Below are 15,598 nucleotides of genomic sequence, written 5' to 3'. Positions count from 1 at the left end.
TGTCTGAGAGGCATATTACCAGAGCTGGCCAAGATCGAGAAGTTCACTTTTTTAAAGGCACAACCTAGATTTGAACCAATGTCTTATGTAGTTGAACTTGTTATTACTCCAACCTTGTGAGTGACAAACTGACACGTTTTTAACAACTTTTTATCGAATGATCGACTTTGATTTGACACCCTGCACATGCACAGTTCAGCACGAGACGACCATTAGACCCAACGTCACCATGACATCCCCTCAAAGTGTGATCAGGGATTTCTATTGGAGAAGCAGTTTTAGCCTATCTTCATACTGAACTGTCTTTGACCTAACCTTGCATACAAAGTAGTATGTGGCCTTTCATTTTCCAGCTAGACCAGGAGATCCAGTGTACTTCCCCTGTGGACAGGTAGCCTTGGAAGGGTAACATCTTTCATCTGCAGCTCCCTTCCTCTAAAAGGGCAGTGTGGGGAGTAAACTTCAAAATGGCCGCTACCTACATCCCATAGTGCCTTGCTGCTGAGAGCAAGTGATGTTCTTGATTTATTAGCAGTGTAGCTCTCAATTGAACCCACTCAATAAAAGTATGGGGAGCCAGAAGGAAACTACTGTCCATGCAGCCAAGATAGAGATAGTAGCTGTACCTCTGCTTTGTGTGTTTGCCTTATGTAAGAAATTATTTTATATGTTGGCTGATCAAGAGCTTTTCGATTTCATTAAATAAAGTATTCGTTTTTATCTTCATCCTTGTCCCTATGTTCATGGTCCATGCAGCCCAAACCTGTGCTTTATTTTGCACACTAACTTCAAAAGATATTCATTTAGGAGCAACCTTTGTTTTGGGAATAAATTGGAATAATAATGGTGTTTAGATGAAAGTAAGATTTGCTACAGCAATTTGTAAGCTCTTTGTGATAGCTGTAATTGTTATTATTGCTACCAAATCAATAACATCTGAAGTCAAAACACGAAATGTTGTGCAACTTTCATACTGTAGCAGGATATTACATGTAGATTGCATTTGCAAGTTTACATAGAATGGCTGTATGTTGAACTATACTGAACAAAAATATAAACGCAACGTGCAACAATTTCAACGATTTTACTGCGTTAGTTCATAAGGACATTAGTAAATATAAATAAATTCATTAGGCCCTAATCTATGGGCATGGGCGCAGCCATGAGTGGGCCTCGGAGGGCATAGGCCCACCCACTTGGGAGCCAGGTCCAGCCAATCAGAATGCATATGAGATGCTCTGATTAGCACTGACTCTAGGCACCTCATCCTCCTTCACCCTCGTCGTGCACTCCAAAGACGTCGCCTCATGGTTCCCACCACAATTGCAACACTTCACATTCTCCTCACTTCTACAACACATTAGATGGTCTCCTCCACAACATGTAAATCTTGGCTTTTCCATTCTGCAGACCCTTTCCACATGCACAAAAGCTTGACAGTGATCACACTGCATCCCTCTTGGGACAAACACTCTTACATGATAATTCATATATCCCAACATCATCTGGGTAGGGAGGGACGCTTAAAAAAATGAAATAACAGATACTCTTCACTTTTCATCGATTTACCACTCAATTCATACGACATGCATCAACCACTCCAGAGATATACTTCATTTCTTTAACATCAACTTCCCGAAATTACCCGCTTGACCCCCTTGACGGGTGCCCTGATCCAAAGAGCTACCCACGACATGGCATGCTTCTCAAAACACACACTCTTTCTGCTCTGCAGAAGTAGAACAAATCAAAACTAGCCCACTACTCGCTCAAACTTTACCGAATACTTTTTCCACAGTTTAGGTATCTCAAACGGGTTCAAGTTTGGTATTTGGGTCATCTGCTTTTCTTCTACAAACCATATTCCTAACATGTAAGAAGGTAGATTATCAGAACTCAACATTTTGTTTTCTAAAATAACCTTGCTCCTTTTTGCAATCCTTTGGACAATAGTCCAGTCCACTATTCCACCGTCATCAGATTCAAGATCCACGTCTGCACCTGCTCCCGCCATTCCTCTCACCATAATATGGACGATCCATCGTTCTTTCTGACCTGTGCGCCAAAGCCCCTGGTGCAGCCCAGGTGCTGTTAATTTAAACTATACTGCTCAAAAAAATAAAGGGAACACTTAAACAACACATCCTAGATCTAAATGAAAGAAATAATCTTATTAAATACTTTTTTCTTTACATAGTTGAATGTGCTGACAACAAAATCACACAAAAATAATCAATGGAAATCCAATTTATCAACCCATGGTGGTCTGGATTTGGAGTCACACTCAAAATTAAAGTGGAAAACCACACTACTATGTCCTTAAAACAAGTCAAAATGAGGCTCAGTAGTGTGTGTGGCCTCCATGTGCCTGTATGACCTCCCTACAATGCCTGGGCATGCTCCTGATGAGGTGGCGGATGGTCTCCTGAGGGATCTCCTCCCAGACCTGGACTAAAGCATCCGCCAACTCCTGGACAGTCTGTGGTGCAACGTGGCGTTGGTGGATGGAGCGAGACATGATGTCCCAGATGTGCTCAATTGGATTCAGGTCTGGGGAACGGGCGGGCCAGTCCATAGCATCAATGCCTTCCTCTTGCAGGAACTGCTGACACACTCCAGCCACATGAGGTCTAGCATTGTCTTGCATTAGGAGGAACCCAGGGCCAACCGCACCAGCATATGGTCTCACAAGGGGTCTGAGGATCTCATCTCGGTACCTAATGGCAGTCAGGCTACCTCTGGCGAGCACATGGGGGGCTGTGCGACCCCCCCCCCAAAGAAATGCCACCCCACACCATGACTGACCCACCGCCAAACCGGTCATGCTGGAGGATGTTGCAGGCAGCAGAACGTTCTCCACGGCGTCTCCAGACTCTGTCACATCTGTCACGTGCTCAGTGTGAACCTGCTTTCATCTGTGAAGAGCATAGGGCGCCAGTGGCGAATTTGCCAATCTTGGTGTTCTCTGGCAAATGCCAAACGTCCTGCACGGTGTTGGGCTGTAAGCACAACCCCCACCTGTGGACGTTGGGCCCTCATACCACCCTCATGGAGTCTATTTCTGCCCGTTTGAGCAGACACATGCACATTTGTGGCCTGCTGGAGGTCATTTTGCAGGGCTCTGGCAGTGCTTCTCCTGCTCCTCCTTGCACAAAGGCGGAGGTAGCGGTCCTGCTGCTGGGTTGTTGCCCTCCTACGGCCTCCTCCACGTCTCCTGATGTACTGGCCTGTCTCCTGGTAGCGCCTCCATGCTCTGGACACTACGCTGACAGACACAGTAAACCTTCTTGCCACAGCTCGCATTGATGTGCCATCCTGGATGAGCTGCACTACCTGAGCCACTTGTGTGGGTTGTAGACTCCGTCTCATGCTACCACTAGAGTGAAAGCACCGCCAGCATTCAAAAGTGACCAAAACATCAGCCAGGAAGCATAGGAACTGAGAAGTGGTCTGTGGTCCCCACCTGCAGAACCACTCCTTTATTGGCGGTGTCTTGCTAATTGCCTATAATTTCCACCTGTTGTCTATTCCATTTGCACAACAGCATGTGAATTTTATTGTCAATCAGTGTTGCTTCCTAAGTGGACAGTTTGATTTCACAGAAGTGTGATTGACTTGTTGTTACATTGTGTTGTTTAAGTGTTCCCTTTATTTTTTTGAGCAGTGTATAATGAGGCAATTCAGGCCAGGTGACCTGTAGAGCAGGGTGTAGTTTCCTATATGATGGTCATCTTAGGTCAGACACCTCCGGTGACACAATACAAAACAAGTTTCGGAATGCTCAGGTTGTTACAAGTGTAGTGATATAAGTGTGATACACGTGCACACTACTGTCCGTGCAGCCAAGATAGAAATAGTAACTTTGTATCTCTGCTTTGTGTGTTTACCTTATAGTTATTATTTTAGTTGCTGGATGTTTAAGAGCCTTTTTATTGAATATATTAGTTTTGATCTCCATCCTTGTCCCTGAATGTCCATGGAAAGGACCAAGCCTGCTTTTTAACACACTAGTTTTAAAGATATACAGCACGAGTGAAAAGTTTGGACACACCTACTCATTCCAGGGTTTTTCTAGATTTTTACTATTTTCTACATTGTAGAATAATAGTGAAGACATCAACACTATGAAATAACACCTATAGAATCATGTAGTAACCAAAAAAGTGATAAACAAATCCAAATATATTTTACATTTTAGATTCTTCAAAGTAGCCACCCTTTTCCTTGATGACAACTTTGCACACTATTGTTATTCTCTCAACCAGCTTCACCTGGAATGCTTTTCCAACAGTCTTAAAGGAGTTTGCACATATGCTGGGCACATGTTGACTGCTTTTCCTTCACTCTGCGGTCTAACTCATCCCAAACCATCTCAATTGGCGGGCCTCATTAGAGCCTGTTTCATCATAGCACTTGATGGTTTTTGTGACTGTACTTGAAGAAACTTTTAAAGCTGTTGAAATTTTCCAGATTGACTGACCTTCATGTCTTAAAGTAATGATGGACTGTCATTTCTCTTTGCTTATTTGAGCTGTTCTTGCCATAATATGGACTTGATCTTTTACCAAATAGGGCTCTTCTGTATACCACCCCTACCTTGTCACAACACAATTGATTGGCTCAATTAAGAAGGAAAGCAATTACACAAATGAACTTTTAACAAGGCACACCTGTTAATTTAAATGCATTACAGGCAGTGGCAATTTTAGTAAGTAAATCTTGATAGGGCAAGAAAATAAAAAAGCGGTATGCATGCCAGCAAACCCATTTCACATAAAAACATAGCTGATTTGGCTGACTTGCTTAAACAAATGTGGTTTCTACTGACAATTGAGATGTATAAACTATGGCATAAGAGGACAACAAGCGGATAAGAGGCAATCCGTAATTTCGATGAAGACATTAATGAACAAGCGACGACAGACGTAATCAATATAACTATTTGTTCAGCACTTTTGAACTCTACAGCGACAGAATTCAGAAAATGGGCCGTTCTTACAGTGTACTCCCTGTACACGTCAGAACCGTAGGATAAATAAATGGGGCATATAAACAGACAATGAAAGCTCTTACAATATTCGATCATTACATTTCTCTAAAACAGGTTATAGGCTATTTGTGCACCACCAAGTTAGAACAGTAGGCGAAATTAAGAGGTGAAAATAGACCAAATTATTAGTGTGAGGCACATTGAACACCATTTGGGTCTTTGCGTGTCAAAAAAGATACGTCATATAACACTATTTGACTGGTTAAATAAGCTTTTAATTTGACACGTCAAATAACACAACTATATTATAGAATGTTGTGTGTGCTGAATTTGCACCTTCAAGTCAAGCACCACAACCACTATCAGTAGCACTGTCAAAGCTGTACAAAATAAAGTAGCCAAACAAGCACACACCAGGCCACGAACGATGTGTTTACAATACCGCGTTGGTGAAAATAGACCAAATTATTAGGGTGAGGCACATGGGCTACTAACAGATTACTACACAACATACACTTAGTATTACTTTCTTAGTTACAGTATACATTTCTCCCTTGCATTTTACATCATTTATGCAGCATACAAGACATTTTTGGACTCACCTTGTGAAGGTGGCGCAGCAGTCCTTTGTTGGCAAATTTTGTCATCAAACTTTGTCATCAAAGTCTGGCATTCTCTAGATTTATGGTGGGAACTCAGAGAAAAAAACACAGCCACTCCATTGAATAGCTGGCTAACGTTAGTGGTTTCTTTGCAACACTTGCAGTTAGCCACTGATTCCTTCCAAACGACTCATTGTTCAATTTGTGATTTCCAATTTGTTGTGTAATCTTTATGTACAATGGCCGATCCACACCAATACGTTTTATCTATAATTTCTCTTCATTATTTCTCTTCATGTGACAAGGATTAAAAATGGTCAACTTGATGACAACTGACAATGACTGCTAGCTAAGACTTTGAAAGTATGATGTCCAATCAGTCCAATCAAAGCTACTGTAGATATAATGTGACTTGATGTCATTCTTTCTGTGGCAAGTGACCTTGAGCCTTCTTGGATGGCACTTCTAATACAACTCTATGGCAGAACCCAAGGGGCTAAAATCTTCGAGCTCTAACCTTAGAATTGGGGATGACGTACTGTCCCATGAGTGACAGAAAACTGAGCCAATCAGGCACAATGCTCTGTTTTTATTTATTCATTTCACCTTTATTTAACCTCTATGGGCTAGGTGGGATGCTTGCGTCCCACCTACTCAACAGCCAGTGTAATCCCGTGGCGCGATATTCAAATACCTCAAAAATGCAAAAACTTCATCAAAGCAAAACATTAGATTATGTCAGCAGAGTACCCAGCCAGAAATAATCAGACACCCATTTTTCAAGCTAGCATATAATGTCACATAAACCCAAACCACAGCTAAATGCAGCACTAACCTTTGATGATCTTCATCAGATGACAACCCTAGGACATTATGTTATACAATACATGCATGTTTTGTTCAATCAAGTTCATATTTATATAAAAAACCAGCTTTTTACATTAGCATGTGACTAGCATTCCGACCGAACACTGCCGGTGAATTTACTAAATTACTCACGAAAACGTTCACAAAAAACATAACAATTATTTTAAGAATTATAGATACAGAACTCCTCTATGCACTCGATATGTCCGATTTTAAAATAGCTTTTCGGTGAAAGCACATTTTGCAATATTCTAAGTAGATAGCCCGGCATCACAGGGCTAGCTATTTAGACACCCAGCAAGTTTAGCACTCACCAAAGTCAGATTTACTCTAAGAAAAATGTTATTACCTTTGCTGTTCTTCGTCAGAATGCACTCCCAGGACTTCTACTTCAATAACAAATGTTGGTTTGGTCCCAAATAATCCATTGTTATATCCAAATAGCGGCGTTTTGTTCGTGCGTTCAAGACACTATCCGAAAGGGTAAATAAGGGTGACGAGCATGGCGCATTTCATGACAAAAAAAATCAAAATATTCCATTACCGTACTTCGAAGCATGTCAACCGCTGTTTAAAATCAATTTTTATGCAATTTTTCTCGTAAAAAAGCGATAATATTCTGACCGGGAAATCGTTTTTTAATACAAAGAGAGTGAAAGTAAAAGCATGCTATCCCCTCATGCACGAGCCTCAGTCTGATGGCCCTCTGATAGAGCACTTGCCAAACGCGCTAATGTGTTTCAGCCTGGGGATGGAATTACATCGTTCAGCTTTTCCCGCCTTCTGAGAGCCCATGGGAGCCGTAGGAAGTGTCACGTCATGCCAGAGATCCCTTGTTTTGGATAGAGATAATCAAGAAGGGCAAAAAATGGTCAGACAGGCCACTTCCTGTTCAGAATCTTCTCAGGTTTTTGCCTGCCATATGAGTTCTGTTATACTCACAGACACCATTCAAACAGTTTTAGAAACTTTAGGGTGTTTTCTATCCAAAGCCAATAATTATATGCATATTCTAGTTACTGGGCAGGAGTAGTAACCAGATTAAATCGGGTACGTTTTTTATCCGGCCGTGTCAATACTGCCCCCTAACCCTAACAGGTTAACCAGGTAGGCTAGTTGAGAACAAGTTCTCATTTACAACTGCGACCTGGCCAAGATAAAGCAAAGCAGTGTGACACAGACAACAACACAGAGTTACACATGGAATAAACAATAAACAAGCCAATAACACAATAACACAATAAACAAATCAATGACACAGTAGAAAAAAAAGAATGTCTATATACAGTGTGTGCAAAAGGTATGAGGAGGTAGGCAATAAATAGGCCATAGTAGCGAAGAATTACAATTTAGCAGATTAACACTGGAGTGATAAATGAGCAGATGGTGATGTGCAAGTATAAATACTGGTGTGCAAAAGAGCAGAAAAGTAAATAAAAACACTATGGGGATGAGGTAGGTAGATTGGGTGGGCTATTTACAGATGGACAATGTACAGCTGCAGCGATTGGTTAGCTGCTCAGATAGCTGATGCTTAAAGTTGGTGAGGGAAATATAAGTCTCCAGCTTCAGCGATTTTTGCAATTCGCTCCAGTCACTGGCAGCAGAGAACTGGAAGGAAAGGAGGAAATGAGGTGTTGGCTTTGGGGATGATTAGTGAAATATACCTGCTGGAACTTGTGCTATGGGTGGGTGTTGTTATCATAACCAGTGAACTGAGATAAGGCGGAGCTTTACCTAGCATAGACTTATAGATGACCTGGAGCCAGTGGGTTTGGCGACGAATATGTAGCGAGGGCCAGCCGACTAGAGCATACAGGTCACAGTGATGGGTGGTATAAGGTGATTTGGTAACAAAACGGATGGCACTGTGATAGACTGCATCCAGTTTGCTGAGTAGAGTATTGGAAGCTATTTTGTAGATGACATCACCGAAGTTGAGGATCGGCAGGATAGTCAGTTTTACTAGGGTAAGTTTGGCGGCGTGAGTGAAGAAGGCTTTGTTGCGAAATAGAAAGCCGATTCTAGATTTGATTTTGGATTGGAGATGTTTAATATGAGTCTGGAAGGAGAGTTTACAGTCTAGCCAGACACCTATGTATTTATAGTTGTCCACATATTCTAAGTCAGAACTGTCTAGGGTGGTGATGCTAGTCAGGCGGGCGGGTACGGGCAGCGAACGGTTGAAAAGCATGCATTTGGTTTTACTAGCGCTTAAGAGCAGTTGGAGGCCGCGGAAGGAGTGTTGTATAACATTGAAGCTCGTTTGTAGGTTGTCCAAGGAAGGGCCAGAAGTATGCAGAATGGTGTCGTCTGCGTAGAGGTGGATCAGGGAATCGCGATATCATTGATATATTCAGAGAAAAGAGTCGGGCCGAGAATTGAACCCTGTGGTACCCCCACAGAGACTGCCAGAGATCCGGACAACATGCCCTCCGATTTGACACACTGAACTCTGTCTGCAAAGTAGTTGGCAAGGCAGTCATTAAAGAAACCAAGGCTATTGAGTCTGCCGATAAGAATACGGGGATTGACAGAGTCGAAAGCCTTGGCCAGGTCGATGAAGACGGCTGCACAGTACTGTCTTTTAACGATGGCGGTTATGATATCGTTTAGGACCTTGAGCGTAGCTGAGGTGCACCCGTGACCGGCTCGGAAACCGGATTGCACAGGGGAGAAGGTACGGTGGGATTCGAAATGGTCAGTGATCTGTTTATTAACTTGGCTTTCGAAGACTTTAGAGAGGCAGGGCAGGATAGATATAGGTCTATAGCAGTTTGGGTCTAGAGTGTCACCCCCTTTGAAGAGGGGGATGACCGCAGCAGCTTTCCAATCCTTAGGGATCTCGGATGATATGAAAGAGAGGTTGAACATGCTGGTAATAGGGGTTGCAACAATGGCGGCAGATAGTTTTAGAAAGAGAGGGTCCAGATTGTCTAGCCCAGCTGATTTCTACGGGTCCAGGTTTTGCAGTTCTTTCAGAACATCTGCTATCTGGATTTGGGTGAAGGAGAAGCTGGGGAGGCTCGGGCGAGGGGGGGGGGGGGGCGGAGCTGTTGGCCGGGGTTGGAGTAGCCAGGAGGAAGGCATGGCCAGCCGTAGAGAATTGCTTATTGAAATGATCAATTATCATGGATTTATCGGTGGTGACCGTGTTACCTAGCCTCAGTGCAGTGGGCAGCTGGGAGGAGGTGCTCTTGTTCTCCATGGACTTTACAGTGTCCCAAAACTTTTTGGAGTTAGGGCTACAGGATGCAAATTTCTGCTTGAAAAAGCTAGCCTTTGCTTTCCTGACTGACTGCGTGTATTGGTTCCTGACTTCCCTGAACAGTTGCATATCGCGGGGACTATTCGATGCTATTGCAGTCCGCCACAGGATGTTTTTGTGCTGGTCAAGGGCAGTCAGGTCTGGAGTGAACCAAGGGCTATATCTGTTCTTAGTTCTGCATTTTTTGAAAGGGGCATGCTTATCTAAGATGGTGAGGAAATTACTTTTAAAGAACAACCAGGCATCCTCGACTGACGGGATGAGGTCAATATATTTCCAGGATACCCGGGCCAGGTCGATTAGAAAGGCCTGCTCGCAGAAGTGTTTTAGGGAGCATTTGACAGTGACGCGGGGTGGTCGTTTGACCGCGGACCCATAGCGGACACAGGCAATGAGATCCTGATTGAAAACAGCAGAGGTGTATTTGGAGGGCAAGTTGGTCAGGATAATGTCTATGAGGGTGCCCATGTTTACGGATTTAGGGTTGTACCTGGTGGGTTCCAGAGCAATGCTCTGTATTTTCTGCTGGCTAGCCCCACCACCACAGAAAGCACTGAGCTAGGCTGAAACACCTGCATTTTGGAGCTGCCTTACTCAATAAAGCAAAAAGGAGACCATGTTTGTATGTGGCTTTATTAACTCAACTATTATTATTTTTACATTGTTTGCAAACTGATAATATCACGTATTAATACTAAAATAACAAGCAAAACAGGCAAGCCCCCCCCCCAAAAAATGTATTATATATATATATATATATGTATTCTTTTACCTAATAGTGTGGTGCTCAAAACAGGTGGGGCTCTGAGTTATTTCATAGTTTTATGAAATAACCCTGGAATGAGTAGGTGTGTCCAAACTTTTGACTGGTACTGTATATACAGTATATATATATATATATATATATATATATATATATATATATATAATATATATATATATATATATATACATTGAGTTGCGCCCGCTTTTGCCCTCAGAATAGCCTCAATTTGTTAGGGAATGGACTCCACAAGGTGTCGAAAGCATTCCACAGGGATGCCTGCCCATGCTGACTTCAATGCTTTCCAGCGTTGTTTCAAGTTGGCTGGATGTCCTTTGGGTGGTGGACCATTCTTGATACACACGGGAAACGGTTGAGTGTGAAAAACCAAGCAGATATGCAGTTCTTGACACAAACCGGTGGGCCTGGCACCTACTGTACTACCATACCCCATTCAAAGGCACTCAAATGCTTTGTCTTTCCCATGTGATGGAACATTTTATGTTGGTGCTTTTCTATTTCTACATTTCTGTGTTCTATGTTTGTGCTTTTCTAATAACAGTTTTCTGTGTTAATGCAAGTGACTAGTTGAACGAATCCTCACTATTAGTAGCTTCAATTTTGGAGTACTCCCAGACTTTTGTTTTGAGGATGAAATATCTCTCAGTTTCAAGGTCTCAGCTTAGAGAGAATAAGCCTCGTGATGTATTAGTCTGTCACATGCATGACCCAGTATTGGTCGGTCACATGAATGAAGCAAACATTAATGATGAACGAATTAGCTAAATCATGCAAATATAACTTGTCTGTATATAAGAGATCTAACGGGACTGCCTCGGTAAAGCTCCTGATCGACAAAATTATGACAAAAGGTTTTCCTACTAATTATTTGCCTCCTTTTGAATGTCATTGTATTTCCAAGCCACTGTAATGCACTTTGGAGGAAATCTTCATCAGCGCTCATTGACGATGCATTGAGTAGAATGCTCAGTCGGGCATCAACCCAAAATGAGAGTTCAAAACAATATTGTGACAAACATGCAACCCATGAATAGACCTCTATATATGAGTGACTGTGTCCAACACACCACCACTTATGTTGGGAACCTACTGACCCCAAAAAATATTTTGGTAGTCGTGCTGCACTTCGCTCCGCAGGTAATATTACATTACAACGGTTTGATTTGATGATCTGAGCATTTTTTTTTGCTAGCTACATAGCCGTCTTTGTATCAAAGATAATTGTGTAGTTTAGAGTAATTATCGAGGTTAGCTAGCCAGCTATTTTCGTCCTCCGCGACGCGTTCTCCAAACTCAGTCAACACTGCTAGCTAGCCAACTTCTACCGACTAGCAGCACTGTAGAAACTAATACATTACAACGGAACGATTTGATTAGTGTAGTGTTAGCTAGCTACATAGTTGTCTTTGCTGGCTGTATCTAAGATAATTGTGTAGTTTAGAGTAATTATCGAGGTTAGCTAGCCAGCTATTTTCGTCCGCTGCGACGCGACGCCGTTCTCCAGACTCCAGACTTAGTCAACACACCTAGTCATCATCAAACCCACTGCTAGCTAGCCAACCTTTACCGACTAGCAGCACTGTAGAAACTAATACATTACAACGGAACGATTTGACTATTGTAGTGTTAGCTAGCTACATAGTTGTCTTTGTCATAGTTTGATAATTGTGTAGTTTAGAGTAATTATCGAGGTTAGCTAGCCAGCTATTTTCGTCCCCCGCGACGCCATCTTCCAAACCTAGCCAACGATTACCGACGAGCAGCATTGTAGAAACTAAATACATTACAAAGGAACGTCTTTGATTAGTTTTATGTTAGCTAGCTACATAGTTGCCTTTGTATCATGATAGTGGTGTAGTACTGAAACTATCGAGGTTACCTAGCCAGCTACACTTTCAAACAAAGTCAACAACGCAGCCACTGCTAGCTAGCCTACTTCACCAGCCAGCAGTACTGTATAATTTTAGTATTTTTAGTCAATAAGATTTTTGCAACGTAAGCTTAACTTTCTGAACATTCGAGACGTGTAGTCCACTTGTCATTCCAATCTCCTTTGCATTAGCGTAGCCTCTTCTGTAGCTTGTCAACTATGTGTCTGTCTATCCCTGTTCTCTCCCCTCTGCACAGGCCATACAAACGCTTCACACCGCGTGGCCACTGCCACTCTAACCTGGTGGTCCCAGCGCGCACGACCCACGTGGAGTTCCAGGTCTCCGGCAGCCTCTGGAACTGCCGGTCTGCGGCCAACAAGGCAGAGTTCATCTCAGTCTATGCTACCCTCCAGTCCCTCGACTTCTTGGCGCTGACGGAAACATGGATTACCACAGATAACACTGCTACTCCTACTGCTCTCTCCTCGTCTGCCCACGTGTTCTCGCATACCCCGAGAGCATCTGGCCAGCGGGGTGGTGGCACTGGAATCCTCATCTCTCCCAAGTGGACATTCTCTCTTTCTCCCCTGACCCATCTGTCTATCGCCTCCTTTGAATTCCATGCTGTCACAGTTACCAGCCCTTTCAAGCTTAACATCCTTATCATTTATCGCCCTCCAGGTTCCCTTGGAGAGTTCATCAATGAGCTTGACGCCTTGATAAGTTCCTTTCCTGAGGATGGCTCACCTCTCACAGTTCTGGGTGACTTTAACCTCCCCACGTCTCCCTTTGACTCATTCCTCTCTGCCTCCTTCTTTCCACTCCTCTCCTCTTTTGACCTCACCCTCTCACCTTCCCCCCCTACTCACAAGGCAGGCAATACGCTTGACCTCATCTTTACTAGATGCTGTTCTTCCACTAATCTCATTGCAACTCCCCTCCAAGTCTCCGACCACTACCTTGTATCCTTTTCCCTCTCGCTCTCCTCCAACACTTCTCACTCTGCCCCTACTCGGATGGTATTGCGCCGTCGCAACCTTCGCTCTCTCTCTCCCGCTACTCTCTCCTCTTCCATCCTATTATCTCTTCCCTCTGCTCAAACCTTCTCCAACCTATCTCCTGATTCTGCCTCCTCAACCCTCCTCTCCTCCCTTTCTGCATCCTTTGACTCTCTATGTCCCCTATCCTCCAGGCCGGCTCGGTCCTCCCCTCCTGCTCCGTGGCTCGACGACTCATTTCGAGCTCACAGAACAGGGCTCCGGGAAGCCGAGCGGAAATGGAGGAAAACTCGCCTCCCTGCGGACCTGGCATCCTTTCACTCCCTCCTCTCTACATTTTCCACTTCTGTTTCTGCTGCTAAAGCCACTTTCTACCACTCTAAATTCCAAGCATCTGCGTCTAACCCTAGGAAGCTCTTTGCCACCTTCTCCTCCCTCCTGAATCCTCCTCCCCCTCCCCCCCCCCCTCCTCCCTCTCTGCGGATGACTTCGTCAACCATTTTGAAAAGAAGGTCGACGACATCCGATCCACGTTTGTTAAGTCAAACGACACCACTGGTCTTGCTCACACTGCCCTACCCTGTGCTTTGACCTCTTTCTCCCCCCTCTCTCCAGATGAAATCTCGCGTCTTGTGACGGCCGGCCGCCCAACAACCTGCCTGCTTGACCCTATCCCCTCCTCTCTTCTCCAGACCATTTCCGGAGACCTTCTCCCTTACCTCACCTCGCTCATCAACTCATCCTTGACCGCTGGCTACGTCCCTTCCGTCTTCAAGAGAGCGAGAGTTGCACCCCTTCTGAAAAAACCTACACTCGATCCCTCCGATGTCAACAACTACAGACCAGTATCCCTTCTTTCTTTTCTCTCCAAAACTTTTGAACGTGCCATCCTTGGCCAGCTCTCTTGCTATCTCTCTCAGAATGACCTTCTTGATCCAAATCAGTCAGGTTTCAAGACTGGTCATTCAACTGAGACTGCTCTTCTCTGTGTCACGGAGGCTCTCCGCACTGCTAAAGCTAATTCTCTCTCCTCTGCTCTCATCCTTTTAGACCTATCTGCTGCCTTTGATACTGTGAACCACCAGATCCTCCTCTCCACCCTCTCCGAGTTGGGCATCTCCGGCGCGGCCCAAGCATGGATTGCGTCCTACCTGACAGGTCGCTCCTACCAGGTGGCGTGGCGAGAATCTGTCTCCGCACCACGTGCTCTCACCACTGGTGTCCCCCAGGGCTCTGTTCTAGGCCCTCTCCTATTCTCGCTATACACCAAGTCACTTGGCTCTGTCATATCCTCACATGGTCTCTCCTATCATTGCTATGCAGACGACACTCAATGAATCTTCTCCTTTCCCCCTTCTGATAACCAGGTGGCGAATCGCATCTCTGCATGTCTGACAGACATATCAGTGTGGATGACGGATCACCACCTCAAGCTGAACCTCGGCAAGACGGAGCTGCTTTTCCTCTCGGGGAAGGACTGCCCGTTCCAAGATCTCGCCATCACGGTTGACAACTCCATTGTGTCCTCTTCCCAGAGTGCTAAGAACCTTGGCGTGACCCTGGACAACACCCTGTCGTTCTCCACTAACATCAAGGCGGTGACCCGATCCTGTAGGTTCATGCTCTACAACATTCGCAGAGTACGACCCTGCCTCACAGAGGAAGCGGCGCAGGTCCTAATCCAGGCACTTGTCATCTCCCGTCTGGATTACTGCAACTCGCTGTTGGCTGGGCTCCCTGCCTGTGCCATTAAACCCCTACAACTCATCCAGAACGCCGCAGCCCGTCTGGTGTTCAACCTTCCCAAGTTCTCTCACGTCACCCCGCTCCTCCGCTCTCTCCACTGGCTTCCAGTTGAAGCTTGCATCCGCTACAAGACCATGGTGCTTGCCTACGGAGCCGTGAGGGGAACGGCACCTCCGTACCTTCAGGCTCTGATCAGTCCCTACACCCAAACGAGGGCACTGCACTCATCCACCTCTGGCCTGCTGCCCCCCCTACCTCTGAGGAAGCACAGTTCCCGCTCAGCCCAGTCAAAACTGTTCGCTGCTCTGGCACCCCTATGGTGGAACAAGCTCCCTCACGACGCCAGGACAGCGGAGTCAATCACCACCTTCCGGAGACACCTGAAACCCCACCTCTTTAAGGAATACCTGGGATAGGATAAAGTAATCCTTCTAACCCCCCCCCCTAAAATATTTAGATGCACTATTGTAAA

Source organism: Salmo salar, chromosome 04 (genome assembly GCF_965601325.2).
Source record: "Salmo salar chromosome 04, fSalSal1, whole genome shotgun sequence".
NCBI classification, from domain to species: Eukaryota; Metazoa; Chordata; class Actinopteri; order Salmoniformes; family Salmonidae; genus Salmo; species Salmo salar.
This window is presented reverse-complemented; position numbering follows the sequence as displayed.